This window comes from Coturnix japonica, chromosome 24 (genome assembly GCF_054131305.1).
Source record: "Coturnix japonica strain WE chromosome 24, WE-NBRP24, whole genome shotgun sequence".
In the NCBI taxonomy this organism is placed as follows: domain Eukaryota; kingdom Metazoa; phylum Chordata; class Aves; order Galliformes; family Phasianidae; genus Coturnix; species Coturnix japonica.
This window is the reverse complement of record NC_140686.1, coordinates 4,928,326-4,948,691: the sequence shown is the minus strand read 5'-3', so window position 1 is coordinate 4,948,691 and position 20,366 is coordinate 4,928,326. Positions and strand designations below refer to the sequence as shown.

At 47.7% G+C, this 20,366-nt stretch overlaps 2 long non-coding RNA genes across 2 annotated transcripts; both read left to right on the top strand.

The window, feature by feature from the left end:
- The first annotated feature begins 411 nt into the window (after positions 1-411).
- Positions 412-2,935, top strand: LOC146757132 (uncharacterized). The gene is made up of 2 exons (XR_014937043.1): positions 412-465; positions 862-2,935. It is a non-coding gene; the product is annotated as an uncharacterized LOC146757132 (long non-coding RNA).
- A 3,645-nt stretch (positions 2,936-6,580) lies between these two features.
- Positions 6,581-14,885, top strand: LOC146757131 (uncharacterized). The gene is made up of 3 exons (XR_014937042.1): positions 6,581-11,664; positions 11,854-11,980; positions 13,958-14,885. It is a non-coding gene; the product is annotated as an uncharacterized LOC146757131 (long non-coding RNA).
- The last annotated feature ends 5,481 nt before the right edge of the window (positions 14,886-20,366 follow it).

Sequence of the window (20,366 nt, the reverse complement as noted above, 5' to 3'; positions counted from 1 at the left end):
TAAGTCATTACCTGTCACCTGGCTGCTCCTCCTTTTGCCCATGGCGCCGCTCACCTGAGGGGAACACACGCCCATTGAGCATCATTTCCTCACTATTTCCCCTCAAATCCCCCCTGGCCGCCCGGTCTCTCTCACTCCACGTCCCAGAATAACACCGTTATCCCGCTATAACGAGGCCCAATGGCGCCCATCCCGCCCCAAGGCCCTACCAGGCCCCGCCGCCATTTTGCTTCACCTCAGCTCCCGCCCAACGCCTTCCCGCCTTTTTCACACCGCGCGCTCTGCGCCTGCGCCGCGCGGGGGACGCTGGGAGTTGCAGTCCCCGGAGAGACGTAACGCGGCGCAGCGCGGGGGATGCTGGGAGTTGCAGTTCGCGGCGCGCCGTAAAGCGCAGCGGGGTGCGGCGCTTTTGCGACAGCGTCGCCGTAAAGTGCGGAGGTGTTGGCAGCCCCGTAGGAGGAAGCGGTGAGTGGGGACAGACCGGGACCGGGGGGGTCCGATGGGGGGGGATCGAACGGCGGGGTCCAATAGGGGGGGGATAGACCGGGGGGGTCCAATAGGGGGGATCTAATGGGGTGGGGGTCCGATGGGGGGGGTTCAGTGGGGGAGGGGGGGGGGGTACAACGGGGGGATCCAATGGAGGGCGGGGGGATTCAATGGGGGGGGGGGATACAATGGGGGGGGATCCGATGGGGGGTGTACAACCGGGGGGGTCTGTGCTCTGTCTCAGGCATACAAGCCTGTTGGGAAGGAGTGCATTGAGGCTGCAGCGCCCAGATGATAAACCTGAGTTTGCTGTCACCAGCAACCAAGCTTACGGTTAATTTCTGAAACAAGATTAGTGATAGTATTTCCACGCAGCTGGCACAGAAGCTTCTTGGATTACAGTGCTGACAACACACATTCACCAGAGCCAGCAATGACAAAAAAATTTCCCACTCCCACCAGAACTTGAAGGACAGAGACCAATTTAGGTTTCTTCACTCTCACGAAGGGGAGTAAGTAAGAAGTTTCACTCAGTAATTCAACCTTACAGAGGCTACTTAGTAATTCTGTGAATTTAAGGAATTATAAAATGATGGATAAAAATCAGAAGTATTTTGTATTTAAATATATGTATACATTATACAGTTATTCTAATGCGACATCAAATGATTACTATTTTGCCCACAGATGTGAGAACTGTTAAGAGAAAATATACTTGCTTTTAACCACTGTAGATCACCCATGGCACATACCTAAGGACAACATAACAGCTGAAAGCAGTAACTGGGAGAAACACTGTACAAAGTATACAGATTGGGCTGCACGTGCGTCAAGTGATTTATTAACACAACGAGGTTGGGGGGGAAGAAGAATTAAGTTTGATACCTGTTGTCTTCATTTCTCCTCTTCAATAACAGCTTTGGCTTCTGCCTCTTTTATCTGTCCAGACATACAAAGTGATAAGTAACTGTTGTAAAAGCAGGTAAAACTATTATCTTACAGAGCCATAATTTATAGAACAGTTCTCAGAAAAGCGAGCAAAACCTTCACCAAGTGAGCTGTGAGCTTACTCAGATTCTAAAACATTCTGTGAAAAACCTCTATCAATTCATGTTTGAAAAACATGGAACATAAGAGACGCTACCATGTTATAAAACTAAACTTCTGACTAACTGGAAAATTCAAATGACAAATATAAAACCTGGGGAAAATATAAATATATATATTCATTAATACCAGGGAAAATTCCTTAATAAAGTCACTCTCTAAGCTTTCAGTAACTCAATCCTCAATTCAGCACACTGTACACTGATGGGTAAATCCTTATATATGTATGTAATTTACACTCACACACTTCATTCCAAGTAATTAAATATGCCCTGACTGCTAGAGCAAAAGGAAATCTCCACTTTTGTACCAAATGACATATTGGATAATGCATACTCATATTGTTCGACTGCTCTTGTCGTAATGGAAACTGTCAATGCAATTACATTTGCTTCACCATCAGAAAGTTTTATGAAAAATAAAACCTGGAACTACAACTGATCACTCTACAGAACTGTTACATAGCATTCAAGACAGCAAATTAAATGCCAGAAACTTAACCAGTTCATGCACCACTTCCTCATGTTTCCATAAAAGGCCTAGAAAAACAATGTGGATATTCTGTCTCTTTAGGTGAGATTATGCAGCAGTTTCTTTACTTCAAACAAAATTATTGGAGAGCATCCGTGTTTACAATGGGCTGAAAAGCACATGCAGTTGCTGAAAGCTCTCTGTAATTGTGGCAGTCACCTAATACTGTGCGACAGGAACACACAAGATAACACTTTGCTAACCTTCAAAGTAAAAGTAAGGCCTAAATGAAGTGCTTCTATAGCTCTCACTAGCAGTAATGATTTTATTATCATTGATTAGCACTTCTTGGCTGAAGAGGAAATCTCCAGTTCCAATGTACATTAAAAATAAAGAGGTAATAGAGCATTACCTTAACACACTGTTTCATCAAGTGAGTTGACACTATCTACAAGTAGTGCAATTCTCAGCAATAAGCCAGATTCAGTAGTCCAAAAATTAAATGTGCAATTAAACTGTACGCTGAGTTACACTGCATTTCTTGCTATTACTGTCTTGAAAAAATAACGATCTGCCTGTTTTTTCCAACTTTTCTCAAGGCAATGAAGACAACATAACTAAAATGGATACACCACCTCAGACGCCTTCCGTTTCATTTCCTTGCATAACACATCACACTCCAGTGAAACTTGGCCTTCTTGTATCTTGCTGCACTGTACTTCCTGTTAAGTATAAATTGAATTGTTTGTAATTCATTTCCCTATATAAAAATTTAATTATAACGTTCATTTGGTTGGGAAAATTGTAAAACAATTTTATTCGGTATATTTACAGAATGAAGCTAATAAATAAATATTATTTGAAACTGTAACTGTATTCAAGCATCCTTTTCTATTTTCCTTCTTTCTGATAAGCTAAACTGAAACAAGGATAAATCAAATGGTTCAGTTTAATTTTTCTTGTCTTTTTTTTCACTTATTTATTTAAGACAAAGCAATATAACTTTTTTTTGAATTTTTGTTGTTGCTTATGGCTTTTGAGGTGGTTGCCCTAAATAAAAAAAAGAACCACAAGCAGTTGTTTCCTTCAGTAAACACCAACTCTCGCAACGATCATCTCTTTTACATGAATTAGCTGTTTACTGTCTGGCACAGCCTCAAGAGCACAAGTGAAGTATGACATATGGGACTACATCTCTTCTCTTTGTCTGGAGGAAAAAGAGGAATTGGTCGTTCTATCAAAGAAGGAATTCAGTTTTGTCTGGCACAACTGATCACCTGCAAATCTACTTGAACTCTGCCTCATTGTTAAAAGATGGGTTAGATGCTCATGATTAAGCCTTGCACATGCTGAAGTCAGGCATGCTTCCATTAATAATGTCAAAGCCTGAACAGCTACATACCACCAGAGCACAGCACAGGAATATACTTAATGCAATACCAAAAATCGTATTTGCTTATTGAGTTCATACACAGCTCACATTCAGTGGGATGCAGGACAAGAATGAAGCTGACAGTTTCAGCTGCTTCTCAACCCCTCCAGTGCAAACACAACATAAACTCATGGGAAGCAGTTCTATGAGTGGCAAAACAACAGCCCCAAGAGCTAAGAGAACAGAAGCAATCCAACCAGTTCTGCCAGATAAGTGCTGTAGTGGGAAGGGAGGTGGTTTTGTCCATTTATTTTTTGCAAATGTTGAGGTGCTAAAATATAATGTGTTTATCCCCTTAGATCTTTTTCACTGTAAATATTCTGTTGTTAATAGCTAGTAAACTAAAGGCTGAAAAGAACAGGCTTTATATTTGTCATAGCAAGCCCATTAAAAGAAAGCAGTATAACCCACAACTCTGAAAACAATCAAACAGAAATCTTCATGAGCGTTTTCCACTTTGGGAATGCATTTAAATCCTAACATTATGCCTGGTGATGACAAAAACCGTCAACATTTATGGATGCTTAATCATTGATTAATTAACCATTAATCAAAAAGACAAACATCTCAAAGCTTCAGGAGAATACTGTATTCCATTGAACCTAAACTGCACCATGCCGAACGTGGTGGAGTTACAGAATACACTGATTTTTAATAAACATTAGTTTTCCTGAGCTCTTCTGGTAAACCAAGCTCAGATTCTGACACTGAAAAGGAAATTCTCATAAAAATTAACCTGGTATTTACTTTTGGGCTGCTAAGATAACATAAAAACATTTCAGATTTGGTGTTGGGGGGAGAATTCTATTTAGGCATGAAGAAATTAAGAAGAACAGAGAGTACTTCTGAGGTTATCAGAACAGGACTAGGGAAAGCAGGAGGAACAGAAAAACAAGGACAGGAACTACATGAAGCAGGACTGTGCTAACACATTTCAAGAAAATTACTAAGACAGAACTAGAAACACAGGAAGGGAAGAGAATGTATTTTTATGTAACTGATTACACTACAAAGTTTTGCATGTAGATGAAACAAGATATATCCATATCTACAGGAATGAGAAGAGTTAACCAAAAGCCTTATCCAACGAAAACAGACCCTGCTGTCCTGAGTCTTCTGTTCACATCCCACTGAATTCAATTCTAAAAAGGCCCTGCTCTACAAACGATGCAATTCTGAATTGCAGACTTGAATTCAGTAGTACTACTGGATGGATTTTAAACCTCAGACTGAGTCTTGGGAATACATCCAGAAAAATCTCAACAGTTAACATTAATCAAAATCAAAGAAGAGATATGGAAAAAATCTTTGAAGAGAACCTGAAGTACAGGAACACACAGTTCATGTTAAGAGATTAGAAGTACTCCTGAAAATAAAGAGGAGGAAGCGTTGCAGCAAATAAAACCAAAGGAACAGAGAAGGAAATGGAAGGACAAAAGTTAAGAGGTAAACAGTGAAATAATTCCCCTGCCGGGAAGAGAACTTTCAGACATCCAGGTGAGAAGATTGTGACAGATGGATTCATTTACTCAAGTAAGACAAATAAAGAGGATGTGCAAAACAAAGACATCACAAAGACAAGGGCAGAAAGCAGAAGATGCAAGTAGACACACAGCAAAGAGTCCAGAATTTCTATTGGGGTTTCATGGATTTGTTAACATAACCTTGTCTGAAAAACAGAGACTCTTGGGAAGCAGGCAGGAATACTCTCAGTTTTGCAAGTTACTCAAAACCAGGAAAGTCTATCTAGTAAAAGACTGGACACTTCTGAAACCAGAAAATAATGCAACACAGGTTTTGAATCTATGTCTATTCAGTTGAGGCAGAATTCAGGCAAGGTGAGACAACAGATCTCAGACTAGAGGACTCCACAGGCAAAGCAGCACAACGGAACAGAAAGCAAACAGTGCAGAAGGACAAGCTGAATCAAATTACTTCTGAGTGCCAACTACGTACAAAGTACAAGACAAAAGTACAAAGACAAAAAAGTACAGAGACAAAGTACAAGGCCAAAACAGAGTAAAAAAACAATAAACAATTTCAGGATTAAGTATTTTCAACCCTTTGAAATTATGCACAAGCCTTTTCTTTACAGCTGGGAAGCAGAATTTCTGAGAAATTCTGAAGTGTTTAACAGTGGAAACACTTTCCAAAATATTCCTGACTATTCACGTTTTTCCTCTTTGTAAATTTCCTAATTCTACAGTAAGGAAACAGAGTGAAGAAAGGGCTGTCACCCTTGCCACAACTAATGACAACTAAAGAACAAAGGCACAATAGTAAGTAATACATAGATTTCTGAAAACACACAAGCAGCACAGAATAACAGCACTGGGAGGGACTAGGAACAAGTCATTTTGCCCGTCCCTCATGTCTTACAGCAATAAAATCCATAACTAGACTAACCCCAATATATGTCTAAGCTGTTACTGATGAAAATTCTGTAGCTTTTCCAACCTATTCTTCCCAAGCTCTACAAGCTTTACTACTCAAAGGCAGTAACTAACACGAATCTTCCTAACTGATACAACCACTAGTTCATAGCCTGTTTGCCATATAACAAGTTTACTATTCTTCTTTACAGCAACCCTTCATATAGTCACATACAACAAAGCAATTAGCTCCTTTGTCTTAAGCTTCAAGCTACTCAATATGTTTCACTAGCACAGTCAGTCATTAAGAATTCATTTTACTTAGGTCCCATGCAGTTTTTTTTGTTTCTCTTTTCTTGTTTCCTAAAACTGTTGTGCAGACACTGATCACTGACCCTGCGCAAGAAAAATCACAAATACACTCCTCTGTATTTGTCCCAACAAAGAGTATCCTGTTTAGAAAGTCTGTTCAAGATCAGTTTTCAATCAGTTTTTCAGATCAAAGGACATACTCTTCCTCATTCAACCTCAGCAGCTTCAAGCTTCAGCTTTCAAGCCATGAATGAAGTATTCACTGATACTGTCCTGGAGTCCTTAACCCTCATAGAATAAAAAAATCATTACGGTTGGAAATACCTCTAAGAACAAGTCCAACCATCAACCTATCACCACCACGTTTGCAGCGTTTGAGGCACGGACTCAGATGTGAACGATCCAAATCGTTTATTACAAGTTCTCACATCCCTTATAGACCTTCACAAGTTGTTATTTTCTAACTTTCCCGTCCGCCCTTACAACTTTCCCAACCACCTTTACATGTCAACAGAGCATTCTACAGAACCCTTTTCAACTGTCCATGCAGGCACGTATCCAATCAGAGCTGTGAGACCCTTCTTCTCCTTGCAGAGGTGTCCTTGGTTCTCATGCTGTTTATCTTGCTCCACAGCTGCTGCTCTGAACAGCTTTTCTTGTATTCCCACAAGTACCAGTGCAGCCACCGCCCTCAGGCACCCTGGCCATCCCTTACTCACTTCCTTGGCAATTTGCAGCTCAGGGGTTTGGCAGATGACTTTTTTCCTGGCAGTTCTTAAGGTTCAAAGTCCAGCTGTAATCTCATTTCCCAAATATGTCACTTCCTGTTGAGTTATTTGTGCTTTCTGTAAACCAAGAAACTCAGCAAACTCTCAGTCTATTGTACACAGTCCTTTTGTTGCTGTGGCAGCCACGTGCTGCAGTAAAGTTCCACCCTAGGATGGAGGATCCCAGATCTCAGGCTCATGAGTTGACCATCATTCAGCTGTTCTCACAACCCTGGGTAACACTGTCCAGGTTAACTGAGACTCTTCTCCCCATATCAGGGCTTTCCTTTTCAAAGGCAAATAACCTTAGGCTTCCTTTGGCCAAACCAGGCAGAAGAGACATCCCTCAAATCCAGAAGGTAAACTTAATCTTTTTGTTCCTTAACTTGGTTAATAAAGTGCACGGATTTGCCACCACTGAGTGTATCCATTCAACTATTCTAGTACTTGCCCTCAAGTCTTGTACCAAAGTACAGCACTTGCTATCAAAATTGGAATCCAAACTCCAAAAAGTTACCTATTATTTCTTTTATCCTTCTACAGTCCCATACCCTCAAAGGGCACCGCTTTACCCTGACTAGGCAAGCTCTTGCTTTTAACTTCTATTTAGGGCTTCATTTTTGGCCCTGATGCCCACACCACTAAGTGTATCATATTTGAGATTGCTGTAACTCCTGGGGGTACAACATTGTTTTGCCCAGTTTGTGTTAAAGCCAGAGTTACAGTTTTTAATCAGTCAATATCATTGCACTCTTAGCTCCAGTTTTATTCAATTTCTTGCCAGAGTAACCTGGCAGGTACAAGATTTTCTGTATTCCTGCTTGTTTTCTTAGCTTATGTTTAATTAATCCAAAAAAGGAAACCTTTTCCCGTTGGGCAGTAGCATCTACTACTGTTACAAAACCATCTATGGGTAGTAAGAAGCACCCATATCCACCAGAAAATGAACCTCAATATCCTGCTTTCCTAAATGCAATTTCCCACTGCAGTTTGCACACTGCTTTTCTTCCAGTGAGGTCACTCCCAAGTACACTGCCCGGTGCAACTCAAGGGTAGGTATGGCCAGCCATACGGACCACAAACCCACACAGAACCGCAAGGTATCGCTGCACAGAAGACTTATTAGGACCCTTAGACAAGGATCTGGGGAAAGTCGTATTCTTACAGCAGCTTCTGGGTAAAGCTCCTAGCCACAGCTCGGTTCCATTGCAAGAGTTCTGTTCAACACACAATGTCCTCTGGTGCTGTACCGGAGATTGCCTCTTGCTGGGACATACTCGTGGGGGAGAGGAGTGAAAGGAACGCCAGGACAGCAAGGGAGGGATGCCTGATGACAAGGGTGTGCGAATGTCCCCACCGAAGGAAGCAAAGAGAGCCGGCAGAAAGCGATGCTTCATTAGCGTAACAAAACACAGCCCCCATTCCTCCCTCCCTCCTCCCCTGCACCCCTTCCCATCGCCATCCCCCGGGGGCAGATGTGCCATGAAAACGAGCTCTGGGCGTGATCGTTGTGGGAATTCCTGCCTTCCTGAGCCTGTGCGGAAGAGGCGAGAGCCTGGCTGGAAGCCATCCGGGCAGCACCGCGGTGGCAGGAGGTGCACCAAGGCCGTCCTGCGGCCAGCTCCGGGCTGAGGGCACTCGGCGTCCTCTGCTCTACGCGACTCCGAGGAGCCCGGCTACCTGCACCAGAGCTGGGAGCAGCCTGCTCCGCACCCAAGGTAGGTGCCCTTCGTGGCTCGTGCAGAGGAGCGCACGCTTCCTGCCCCCTGCCAGCAGCACCGGGAGAGGAGCGGGGAGCGGCCCCGGACGGGGCGGAACCCGCACTGCCGTACCCCAGGCGGGACCCTGGTCCCGGCTCCAGCTCCCGCTCAGCGCAGCAGGTTTGCTGGCCCAGACGGGCTGCAACCAGGGCGGCAGTTCATGCAGCCCGGGCTGGGCTCCGAGGGGCACGGGAACGGGCTGGGAGCTGGGACAGTGAGGAAGGGAGCAGAGGAGGTCAGCGTGCTCTGCTGCCCGGTTGGATCTCTGTAACACAGCGCAGCTGGGGCTGCAGTTCTTCCTCTGGGCCACGGGAGACACGAGACGGCCTCGCTCTGCAGCTGTGCACGCGTGGATTGACGGAAGCTTTAAACCCCCCGATGCCTCCTTTGGAGTGTCTTAATGTGAAGCCTCCAAGTGGAAATTTGCACTCGCCCTGCTCCTCCTCCCCGGCAGTTCCCAGCTTCTCTTCGGGGACCCTGCGGGCAACACGTGCCTCTGGCGACCCTTGAAATGGCGTTACCTTTTGTTTGCTGAGCGCTTGCCTGATGGCTCAGCTGGGGTTGTGCAAAGCCCTGGCAAGGCTTTTGTTCAGGCTGTCCCGGCAGCTGCAGATGCCTTGAGCACACAGCTGCGGGCCCTGAGCACGTTCAGCATCTGCAGCAGCTCCGGCACTGGGCTCTGGAACAGACGATGAGAAGCTGGCAGCCTGTGGGCTGACTGGAGCACGCGTTGAGAACACGGCCGAGCAGCAGCAGGTCAGTAAAGCACAGCCCAGGTGCCTTCTGCAAAGGGCACGCGTTGCTGAGAGCGTCCCCTGGCAGTGAGCGCAGTCTGCGTGCTCGGCTGAAGAGGGAGGGAGGAATGAATTTATTGATATCATGCAGGTGTCCTGGAGTGCTCTAACAACTGCTTAACAAGGCTGTTGTAACCACGTGGTTGTTTATTGCCTTAATTGTTCTGTTTAGCACTGCTGCTATTCGATAAGTTGCCTTCACGGTTCAGTTAAAATTCCCAGCACAGCATCGGCTGGTGGTGGCTGTGACCGTCACAGGCTGGTTTGGCTGCAGTGCTGTCAGATACTCTCTCTTCTCAGGAGATGGAAAAATAATCTCCATGTGGTTGGATGTTTTGTTGATTTATTGTTGTGTTTAAGTAAGCCATCCTATTTATTTGAGAAGTGTGAACCATCCAGTTGACTCCTCGCCGTTTTGCACTTCCTTACCCGAGGAATGTGAGCCATCACCACTTTTAGGTAACATCAGCAGTAGGTGGTTTTGAGAACTACATCAGTCACCTTTACAGAGTACTTTTCCCAACTCTTTTCTGAGGGCTTGCTTGATTTCAGCAAGCCCAGGGCTACTTCCACTCCTGAGAGGATGTACGGACATCTGCCAGAAGATTTAATCCATTTGCCACCAGGTGTTCCCTCACGGATCTGTGGAGGTGGTGCTCCAGCAGGCTTGCTGTGTTTGAGTGTTGGGGGCTGCATTCACGGTGTTCTTCCATGAACCAGGTGCTTTTCTGCACCTCCTGCTGGATGGTTGGATGGCCATACCATTTTCTAACAGTATTTCTGTTAGGGCAGGCAATAAGCCGTCATTCTGCTGCCTCTGTTTGCCTTAACTGTGTAGAGGCAGTGCCTTTAATTAGTGCTATGGGTGCAGTTTTGCATCTGTTTGGAGCCAAACCCTACAGGTGGAGGATGTGTGGCCTAAAGGATTGTAGGCGACTCGGGGAGGTCTTCGTTTATTGTGTGAATAAGCATTACCTGCACAACTTGCACCACGTAGTGCAGCAGAAATATTGTGGAATATCAGTCGCTTTTGATTCTGGGAGGACCGGTGCAGTTCTCTTTTGCTTCATATGTCACTTCCAAACCCGACACGATGCTGATAACACCTTTCCCATTTTGCATCCTATTACTGCCCCCAGTGACCTCTGCTTTCTGCTCAACTACAGCAGTCGCCACGAGAACATTCACAGAAGAATTTGGGACGTGCTTCATGTCTCTTGTCATCGGTTTGTTTCCCTTCTTGCCATCCTGCAGACTTTGCCCATTGGTCACAAGTGGATCCAAACACAGCATACACTCCTAAGGGAGAAGCAGGACTATATTTGTTGATATAATAGGGATATGCTGTAGTGATTTAACAGTGACACAGCAGGATCGGAGGTGGCTGGATACACTTGGTTATTTACTGCATGGAGGGTAGGGTTACGCACACACCTACAGGAGGCCCTCCCATTGAGTCACGAGGCTCAGAGTAGTTCCCCTTTTTTTCTCATGTCTTCAGACCACAGAGGTAAGGAGCTAGGATGTGGCTGGATCCTCTCCTAGTCCCAAGCTTGGTCAAGGCTTTGTGTGGAAGGAATCATACGTGCACAGTCCCTCTAAGACAGAACCTTAGAGAATACATGAAAGCTCCAAAGTAACCATGGGTGTCTTACAGAAGATCTGTATTGAGAAGGAGTCTTGATGTCAAGCTGCAAGGGATCTCTGTGCAGGTGTGAGCTGCAGAAACAGCCCTGCTCGAGGGCAGGTCCTGTGGTGCAGCCCGCTGCTGTGCAGCAGAGCTGGAGGGGCACTTGGGCTGCTCCCTCTTTTGGGGTAAGATGACTGCCTCCTTGCCGTGCTTTGTCTTAAGTCCCCTCTCAGTCTCAGCTGTTGAACTAAGTGTCAGCTACCAGTTGTTTGAGCCTCCCAGTCTGAGACAGCTTTGTGACGGTTCATCTCTTTGAGCCAGACTGTTTCCTGTGCTGCAGCTCATTGTCTTCCTCTGCAAGGCTGGGCAGTGCCCTGCAGAAGGGCTGAGCTGGAACTGGGACTGCTGCATTCCCTCACAGCTCCCCTGCCATTTCTCTTCTCTCTGCAGGCTCCAGTTCAACTTCTGCCTTCCAGCCGTGATCATCCCAGCCTGCAGGAGAGCAGCAAATGGCCGCAGCACATCCAGTTGAGGTAGGGGTTGGGGAAGCAGGCAGGAGAGGCCAAGGGGCCAGGGATGTGAATGCAGGGGTAGAGGGAGGTGCCCTCAGCCAGCGTGTGTGTGCTGGGGACAGAAAAGCAGCTGGGGTGTGAGGTTCTGTCCTGTGCGAGCTGCTTGCCTGGGCCTTGGCTGTTCCCAGCAAGGAGCCTCTTTGCTTGCAGGAGCCCGTGAGCTTTGAGGAGGTGGCCGTGTATTTCAGCAGGGAGGAGTGGGCGCTGCTGGACCCTGTGCAACGAGAGCTCTAACGGGACGTGATGTTGGAGACATACCAGTGTGTGGCCTCGCTGGGTGAGAGCCTGTTTGCCTTTCCTCCTCGTTAGGGCACCTTTGGCTGTGCAGAATGAGCCTCTGCAAGCTGGGCCTTGAATAAACACCATGCAGCTACATATTGACTCACACCACAGTGCCAGCAAGAAAGGAGATACTGAAAAGCATGAGTTTCAGAAGGGATTAGTATGCACGGCACTCTGATCAAAGCCACAGAGTCAGTGCTGGCAAGCAGGCATCAGCCAGGAGGGAGAAAACCAGCCCTTGTGTTGTGTGTTGCTTGGTGCCACCAGCTCCAGCTCACAGATGAATCCCTGGTTACTGCTATGGAATTGAGGATTTTCCATGCAATTGCCATCAACATTTTGATGCCTTGACCACTGGTAGACTGTAAGAAAACAAATAAGCTGTTGTAAAGTTAATTTGAAAGAAAAAATATCCCTTCACAATGTTCAGAGATGTCAAAACATTCTTTGCTCCAAGGGAAGCTGTAGGCACAGTGTCATTTAGACCTAAATGGTGGTTTCTCCTTGGGGAGGGGCACAGAGTGGAACTGTTGAACAGGCACTGTGCCAGCATGAGGGAAATGCTCTCTTGTTCCCTGTTTCTCTCCCTGAAGCTCCACTTCCAGTGCCCATCATTTGAGAATGATGACTGCTTTGTTTGATGTGTAGTTTCTGGCCCTCATTCGTCCTATTAATGCGATAGAACTGACAAACTTGTTTGTGTTTAGGTTGTTTGTATGCTCTATTTCTTATTTTCTCCGTATATGCACTGTCCCCATGATTTCCTGTGCATGTGATTAATTCACATGACAATAAACAGAAGAGACACTCTCCATTTCTTAGGAATGATGCTTAGGTTCACGTACAGATGAGCTTCTTAGTTTTAGAGGCTTCAGGCTTTGGAGACTACCTTGGTTTGAACAGCAGAAGGCATCAGTGTTCACTTCTCAGCAGCACCAATCTACAAACCTGAGTAATAGCTGCTTGTTGCTCTGTTTCTGCAGAGCCTCGCAGCTCCCCATGCACTGATTACAGCCTTTGGAAAGGCAGCCAACTCACTTTCCTTGGGAAGCCACACAGATGTGAACCGTAATAGCCCATTGACTTTAGAGATGATTGAACAGGACTCTTTGATTAAAGGATACTGTCAGATGCGTGTCTGCCCCTCTATTATCTGGTGCTCTGTGTTGGAAGCTTGAAGCTAGCACATCTTGCTCTGCTGTTTTCTGTGTGTCCTTTTCCAGTTGGCAAGCTCTGACTGCTAGAACCCAAGATGCTAAAGCAATATTTAGACTCAAATGCATTTAATGAAAGGAGGCAATCTGTGTGTGTGCGCTTTCTCCAATGAGACTGGCACTGTTCCCTCGTGTCTTTACCAGATAACTAGACTTTATTTCCCATGGCTGAAATATGATCTGTCATCTGCCCTGAAGGAAACAAGCTTTATAGCTTAGGATTCCTTGTTAGTCCAGGTGAAGAAAGCTTTGCCTTCGGTGCCCTGCCTGGATTTTGGTCTTGGTGTAAAGGCTCTGACTGTGACATTCTGACTGCTGTTTTGAGGCTTACCTTTTGTCTCGCACGTGATAAGGATGAAAATTTAGCAGAAATACCTTTTCAGTGGTTCAATACATGCTGGTGATTCTGTGATATCTTTTTCTGGTGTGAGTAATTGTTGTTTAGTGTTGGTTTTTGTCCTGCTGTTAAAATGGGGGTGTTTTTTCTCTACAAAGCCTGATTTAGGCACTTAAGCTTATAACAACCTCTGTGGTAACAGGCTGTGTGTGGATTCACACTCATCCAGAAACACATGCAGAGGAAGCAGGGATGGTGCTGCTCAAGTCTTACTAAATGTAGGCTCAGCCTGATGTAGATGCATTCCAGCGGAGATACCCAGCACTTACGTACTTTTGCTTTCACATAAATGCCCGAAATGAGCTGGGCATCAGCACGTTGTTAGAAAGCTCCCTGACTGTTTCCCAATTGATTCTTGTAGGACTTGGAGGGCTTTGAGTCTAAGACCTGGGAGATGGTGAAGAAACCCAAGGCAAGTGCTGCTCAGCTGAGCAAGAAAGCCAAGGAAAGCAAAAAGAAGCGATAAGGGCTTGAGCAGGAAGGCACAAAGGACAGCAGAATCGCCTGGAATGCTTCCTCAGAAGTGCACCAAAAGCAAGACTGCATGGTCTGTTTTTCAGGCATGGCTGTGCTTTCCCTTTCGTGGACTGCGGATTGGAACTAAGGAAGCTGGAAGAGAAGGGCTTCCAATGAATTAGCAGCAAAGAGGACTTCACCTATTTGGGACTTGATATATGGCAAGAGCTGAAGACACTGCATTCCTTTAGGCTCTGTCTCTTCAGGGCCAGGGACGGTCTAGTGTTAGCCTGAAATATGGCTAGAAGGGTCTGGAGAGAGGTGGTGTCGTAGCCACAGATTCTCTGTAAGGGATCTGGAGCTTCCTGATGCCAGCTCACTGCTTGCTTTGTTTGATCACAAATGAGTCAACGGGAGGAGAACCTGATGTGTTAGGTGCCCCAGAGCTTACAGTGGCTTTGAAGAAAAGGGTTCTGTGGTGGGGCTGCAAGTCTGCCATCCTTTTGCATACACAGACTGCCATCCTCAATTGACAAATGCATTATGAGCCCAGGTCCAGCAGCAGTGCTGTGCTGTGTCTGTTCTCTACCAGAAGACTAGCAGCACATTTGCTGGAACCATCAGTGTGAGAAGGACCGCGTTTGCTTCTCTCCCTTGCTGTTGGTGGATGAGTCAGGTGGGCAGCATGAGGAGAACAGAACAAAGCATGCGAGACAAAAGCACTCCGAAGTTGCTTGGAGATCTCAGGACAAAGAAACATGACAAAAATATCTGACACCAATTACATATAATCTTTGTTTCAAATTAAAACAAAAGTAACTTTTTAAAAGTCATGCTGCCTCTTTCTGTTTACTATGAAAGCTTCTTGAGCTCTGTAGAAACACAGGGACATCCATGGCCTGTTCACGAGAGTGACGCGTTTAGGGGAGGCCTTTCAGCTCCTTCGATCTGTGTGAGGGTGGTTGGCTCAAACTTTCAGGCATGCGTGAGTCTGTGCTTGACTTGGAAGCAGCAAAATGTCTGCCAGAACACCTCCACCTTCCTGGAAAGAGGAAACAGTGCAATGTCTTAATTAATTTGCCTCTCATGAGGGATGTTGGCTCCAAGAGCCCCCACGGAGGTAGCAAAATTAAGGCAGTGTTTGTTAATAGGATCGGGGGATTAGATGGGGATTCAGTCAATTGATAATGGGGATTTCTGTAGGCCCCATGGCAAGTGTAGCTGTAGCAGGGAGCTGCCTGGCAGCCACTTGGACTGCAGGAGGAGCGGTGAGCTGGGTGAGCTCTGGCTGGTGTTACTTGGTTCCCTCCCCAGAAGAGGAAAGGAAGGAAAGACTGTGCGGTAAGTCCTCAAATTCCCAGGCATCTATCTCAAGCAGTTTTTCTCTTCCATTTTTGACTGTTCAAGCAGGTCTCCCTCTCTGACCACATGCTGTCCCGCTCACAGTGCATCCTTGTGCTCTTCCAGTGCAAGCTGCATGATCCCTTGAGGCAGGTTAATAAGCAGCTCGTGACCCGAGTTCCAGTTCACATCGTTCAATTAAATCCCTATTAATCCTGCTTAGACCTAATTGACTTTCATTCTCATACATGTGCTTCTCTCTGCTTTAGAGATGCTCTCTGCTGATGTTCCCCACTGGCAGCAGCGGAAGAGCCAAGGCTGTCTGTGAAGAGAACCAATACTTCCTTCTTGCTGCTCTGGAAGTTTTGAAGCCAAGATTCTTTCCCAGCCTGGTGTAAAAAACATGAAAAGAGCCCTTTGGTGTCTGGGTGCCAGGGAGTGTCAAGGCTCCGTGTGGTGATACTTAAGGAGAAAGCAATGAGGCTGTAGGAGGGGAGGAGGTGGTCGCTGCCTCTGTTCATGGAGGTAGTTCTTCCAGGAAGGTGTTCTGTTGCTCACAGCGTGTTCCTGCAGGGATCAAGATGACTGTATTGATTTTGTTTGCTTCTGAATCTCATGAAGCATTGGACTGACTGCAGCAAGGAAGTGGGATGATGAATGGAGAGTGCTGGCGTTTGGATCCTGGCTGCTTGTTTGGTGATGAGGTTGGCTGCCGGGTTTGGTGCTCTGAAAGGATCTGACCCTCCTCATCCTCAGACCAGAAGGGATGATTTGGCTGGGGCCGTCCCACAAGAGATACGGAAGCAAACCAGTGTCAGCTTTGGTGTGTCTGAAACTGCTGCTGACTGCAGGGCAAAGGTCCTGCTCTCCTCCAGAACCTGTAGCTTGTGGCTTTGAGCAGTTCTTCTAAGTTTATGGAGTGGTTTTGTGGCTTTTGTTAAGTGGATCAGAGCAGTCGCTGGTCAAAACGTCCCTTGTTTGGGCTGGCAATTACAGGGTGATGATCCTGTTGGTTTCACATCTCTTCCTTTAAATTCAGCTGCTTTTCCCATCTTTCATTCTTGGTCTCCCAACTTCACCGCCCACCCCAATCTATCACCACACATCAGTGCTGTGCAGTCCCCACCTCTGGTGATGTTCACTTCCTTCCCCTCAGCTTGTGGGGTTTCACTCGGAGCCTGAAGGCCCTTGTGTGGCTCTGGAGCTTTCTGTACCCTGTGTGAACAGCAGCTGGCTGCAGCCAAAGGCCCTCAGACTGCAGCTGAAGCAGAGCCCAGTTGATTCCTGCACAGCCTGGGTCCAACCCACCTGCCAAACACAGAACCATGCTGCTGTGTGAGAGCCTCCAGGCCGGAGAGAAGGATCCCAGCATTAGTCCCCCCGCTTGGCAAACCTAAACCAGCCCTAAGCTCATAACCATGGGTTCCTGATGCTGGCCATGCTAATTGCTTGCTGTCACACCCACACTCTTTGCATGTCTGCTAAGCTCAGTGATTGTAAAATGATAGAATTCCTGAGCTGGAGGGTCCCTGCGAGGACCACTGAGTCCAGCTCCTGGCTGCACGCTTCAATGGCTCCAGGTGGGGATGGCAAAAAGCTGCTTGAGTTCCTGAAAAGATCAGAGCAATGGCTCTGCTGCATCTGTCTGCGACTCAAACACCACCACTGTGTTATTCATAATAATAATTCCTACAAATATAGTTGGAATTTGCAGCGAGCAAAGCACAGCTCACCTCAGGAACTGAATCAAAGGCTGGCACAGTCTGGAGCACACACCTCTGCCTGTTTTGCTGTTTCCCGGGCAGATTGCAGCTTGATGACATCCAACAGCAAAGCAGTTCTCCTTCAGCAGGTATCTTCTGAACTCACAAGCACCTCTGCACTGCAGAGCAGCCCTGTGTTTAACAAGGCTGTCCATCATTCACACTGGTTTCAGATCTGACATTCCTCTCCTAGCACCCAGGACCAATGCTTAGTCACTTCCCCGTGAGGAGGAATGACTTAGCATTAGGTAGTAAATGAGTACAGGATTCTTTCCTATGTTGCTCCCTTATAAGCTCAATAACCACATGCTGCACGTGGGTAACAAGAGCCAAACAGGAGCTGTTCCATCCCAGACTACACCTACAGATGTCTCCACAAGGTCCGTCTGAAGAGTCTCACAGCTGAAGGTCCTGGGACTGCTCTTCCTCTCTCCAAACACACGGTAGCTGAGGAAAGCTCCCTATTAGCTGAAGAGACCAATTTCAGGACCTTCACTGACTGGAGGAGCCACTGTGGGACACAGGTGTCCCCTCCCACTCACCCTCTCTCCACAGCCGACCATGGTGCAGCTCTTGAAAAGATGACGGAGCTGTCTAAATCAAACTCTAGCACTGACTACATAAACAAATACATGGACTAGCTGCATGAAGAGCAAGCAGCAGACATTGCAACAGCAGGTCAAATGCAACCTCAAAGATTTACTAACGAAGAGTCAAAATGCTACATTTCCTACCTGCAACCCCCAGCAGCAGTTCAATCCTTCATTTCTACACTTGTGCTTCGTAACACCAAACCAATAACGACAGGACAAGCATCTCTTTGAGTCATTTTATAAAAGTATTTGACTTACAGAGATATTGTTACAGTTTCCTGAGTACTGGAAATTACAATACAAGGAAATTTCCACAATTAACTTCATACAGTATTTTACCATCCAGTGCTGCTGATCCCTGTTCATGTCCTTGTTCAATAGAGCAATACACATAAAACACACCTCGTCCCCTTCCCTTCACCACCTCCCTGTGTCCATTCCAGCGTCTGGCCACCCTTTCTGACCAGTAATACTTCGTAGTGTCCAGGATGAATCTCCCCCCACCCCCTAACCCTCCTCCCCTTAAAACAACCCCCCACCCCCTTAAACCCCCCCCTTAAAAAAAAACCCCACCCCCTTATACCCCCCCCTTAAAACACCCCCCCCACCTCCCCACCCCCTTAACCCACCCCCTTAAAACACCCCCCCACCCCCTTAAACCCCCCCCTTAATACAACCCCCCCCCCTTAAAACAACCCCCACCCCCTTAAACGCCCCCCCTTAATACAACCCCCCCCCTTAAAACAACCCCCACCCCCTTAAACGCCCCCCTTAAAACACCCCCCCACCCCCTTAAAACAACCCCCACCCCCTTAAATCCCCCCCTTAAAACACCCCCCCACCCCCTTAAAACAACCCCCCCACCCCCTTAAGCCCCCCCCCTTAAAACACCCTCCCATCCCCTTAAAACAACCCCCCACCCCCTTAACCCCCCCCCCTTAAAACACCCCCCCACCCCCTTAAAACAACCCCACTTCCACCCCCCTAAAAACAACCCCCCACCCCCTTAAACTCCCCCCTTAAAACACCCACCCCCTTAAAATAACCACCCCCCCACCCCCTTAAAACAACCCCCCCCTCACCACCTATGGGGGGTTAGAGGGCGAAAACGGGGGTCTATGGGGGGATAGAGGGGGAAAACGAGGGTCTATGGGGGGACAGAGGGGGAAAATGGGAGGCTATGGGGGGTTAGAGGGGAATGGGGGGAAACTGGGGGGCTATGGAGGGTTAGTGGGGTAAAATGCGGGTCTATGGGGGGATAGAGAGGAATTGGGGGGAAACTGGGGGGCTATGGGGGGTTAGAGGGGGAAAATGGGGGTCTATGGGGGGATAGAGGGGAATGGGGGGAAACTGGGGGGCTGTGGGGTGTACAGGGGGATGGAGGGGGAAAATAGGGGTCTATGGGGGGATAGAGGGGAATGGGGGGAAACTGGGGGGCTTTGGGGGAGTACAGTGGGATGGTGGGGGAAAATGGGGGTCTATGGGGAGATAGAGGGGGTTAAAGGGGGAACTGGGGGGCTGTGTGGAGGTAGAAAAGGGTAGAAGGGGAAAATGGGGGTCTATGGGGGGATAGAGGGGGAAAATGTGGGTCTATGGGGGTTAGAGTGGGATAAGGGGGGAAACTGGGGGTCTATGGGGGGACAGCGGAATGGGGGGGAAAATGGGGGAACTGGGGGGATAGAGGGGGAAAATGGGAGGCTATGGGGGGTTAGAAGGGAATAGGGGGGAAAATGGGGGTCTATGGGGGAACAGAAGGAGAAAATGGGGGTCTATGGGGGGATAAAAGGGGCTATGGGGGGAACTGGGGGTTGTGGGGGGGGCTCATAGAGGCAGGTGTGGGTAAGGGGGGGTACCTGGGATGGAATGGGAGGCAATGGGGGGCAATGGGGGGGCCAGAGGGACACAGAAGGACACTGAGGGGTAATAGGATGCAATGGGGTGTCCCATAGAGGCAGGTATGGGTAAGGGGTGGGTACCTGGGATGGAATGGGAGGCAATGGGGGGGCCCAGAGGGACACAGAAGGACACTGGGGGGCACTGAAAGACAGTGGGGGTTAATGGGGGACATGGGGGGCCAGAGAGAGACACTAGGGGATAATGGGGGACAAAGAGGAATACTGGGGGGTAATGGGAGACAATGGGGGGTCCTGAAGGCCACATGGGGGTAATGGGGGGTACTGGGGGGTCCTGAAGGCCACATGGGGTAATGGGAGACAATGGGGGGTCCTGAAGGCCACATGGGGGTAATGGGGGGCACTGGGGGGTCCTGAAGGCCACATGGGGGTATGGGGGGCATTGGGGGGTCCTGAAGGCCACATGGGGGTAATGGGGGGCACTGGGGGGTCCTGAAGGCCACATGGGGGTAATGGGGGGCACTGGGGGGTCCTGAAGGCCAGATAGGGGTAATGGGGGGCACTGGGGGGGCCCAGAGGGACACTGGAGTGGAATGGGAAATACTGGGATGGAATGGGGGGCACTAGGGATCAATGGGGTTGTTACCTGGGTGCTGTGGTCCCGTCGCTGTCCTTGCCCTGCGCCGTGTCGTTGTTGTTCCTATCGTTGTTCCTGTCCAGGTCCTTTGCATCTTAGGTTGGGTCTGGATCCAGTGGGGGCTGAG